The following is a 1,805-nucleotide window of genomic DNA, read 5'->3' on the forward strand; positions in this document are numbered from 1 at the left end:
GTCTTTTTGTTCGTGAACAGCTCGTGTTCGGCTCGTTAAGCAAACGAGCTGAACACGAACACACTTTTTGAGCTCGAAATATAAACGACGGCTCTTTTACACCCCTAGATGGAACACACTCGCTATAACCGGTCCTCCTTAATCTACGCAAGTTAAAGATAGCCCAACTTCAAATCCGCGAGTTCGAGACTACAAAAATATACAAAAAACCAAAAACAAACATCAAAGAACATGCAATCCCTTACAATAAACAAACATCAAAGAACGTGCAATCCCTTACAAACCCTCATACCTTAATAAGCAGAATGGAAACGCCTTCCCACAATACAAAAAGACGCGACAATAAAATGTTCAAAATTCATCAGAAAAGAGATCATATAATCCAAAAAAGATAAATATAAATTCAGCCAAATTACATTAGATAACAAAGCAAGCGTCTCTCTCCATCCCATAGCGATGCAGGAAAAGATTAATAAAATCACGATCTATACCACCACCAGCAGATCAGATCTCTAATGAGCTTTCCCGTCAGATGAAACATGATGCAACGAATTGGATGCTTGTACGAAAACAAAATACAACCAGCTCCATTACTCAAAAGTCTGTAAATAAACCAAACCCCATAAAACAAAAACAGGACCAAGGGAACAACCAAACCGTCTCACCGAATCCAAATCAACACTAGAAATAAAGAAATAGAGCAAACCTAAAGATTGAAAAGCAACGAGACAGAATTAGATCCAGAAACAAAAATAATTACTATGTCTCCACTACAATCCAAATCCACTCACCGGTCCGATTCCCCTCGAACGAGCCGCCTCCGGCCGTAGAACGAGACCTGAACCCTTCCGAGCAGGCGTGGCGGTGGCCGGCACCTGTGAGGCGGACAGAATTATTGCCGCGAAGAAGGACATATAAAACCAGTGAATCTGATTGGAGCCCACGAAGTAATGCTTATTTGGCAGACTTGGATAGGTCCTGGACTGTGTTCGGTGTTTGGAAACGGTAGTGGAATCAGCGGCATCGGATCCTAGGCCCGCGAGGGAATCTTTCGGGTAGGCTTGGTAAGATTGTCAACCAGTTAAGTGGGAAGTGATTTGGGTTTCATGAGCTAACAAGTCAAGCTAGAGTTAGACCCGAGTTAACTTATTAGCCCGTGAGGTTAATTTAATAAATAATTGATGTAAAATATATTTAAAATATATTCAATTTTAACTTTTTATCTTTAAATTTAAATTATTGAATAAGATATAAAAAATAATATTTTATATTTTATAATAAGTGATTTATTATTATTTCTCTCTTATATCTGATTATTTACTCTATTTATTATTTTAATATACTACTTACTCGAATTATTTTTTTTTCATAATCCAAGCCGGCTCAAATTTTTAAAATTAAGTTTGATTTCGAGCTCGAAATTGATTATGTTAATTAAACTCAAGCTCAAGCGAGGGTGGCTCTAGCTTCACTCAACTTGTATACAACACTCCCTATTTGTGGCTAACCACCTCCTTGGAATTCACATTGTCGTGTGTGAGTCGGTGTTGGACCAGATATCCAGTTTGGTCGAACCATTCTCATGTTGAACTGACACAGGTCCATCGGTTAGCTCATGCTTGAGATCAAATCAAACGAACAGTTATGTTCAATGTTGGTCAAATCACTTGGTTCAGCCTGCAAATATCATTCAATTTAGGATTTTTTCAATAATATGACTGTAGATGATGATGGCTCTTAGCTATAATGCCACTCAATTTTATTTCTTATTTTATTTATTGTTCTTTTATGAAATATATTAAAAA

At 37.3% G+C, this 1,805-nt stretch overlaps 1 protein-coding gene across 3 annotated transcripts in view; it reads right to left on the reverse strand.

The window, feature by feature from the left end:
- Positions 1–904, reverse strand: part of LOC110036511 (protein trichome birefringence-like 16) — a 9,568-nt gene extending 8,664 nt beyond the window's left edge. For all 3 annotated transcript variants that reach the window (XM_020740977.1, XM_020740976.1, XM_020740973.1), the window contains exon 1: positions 792–904. The gene's annotated coding sequence lies outside the window, so the exon portion shown is untranslated. The remainder of the gene's footprint in view (positions 1–791) is intronic.
- Between the last annotated feature and the right edge of the window lie 901 nt (positions 905–1,805).

This window comes from Phalaenopsis equestris, unplaced genomic scaffold, assembly GCF_001263595.1.
Source record: "Phalaenopsis equestris unplaced genomic scaffold, ASM126359v1 Scaffold207640, whole genome shotgun sequence".
Lineage (NCBI taxonomy): Eukaryota > Viridiplantae > Streptophyta > Magnoliopsida > Asparagales > Orchidaceae > Phalaenopsis > Phalaenopsis equestris.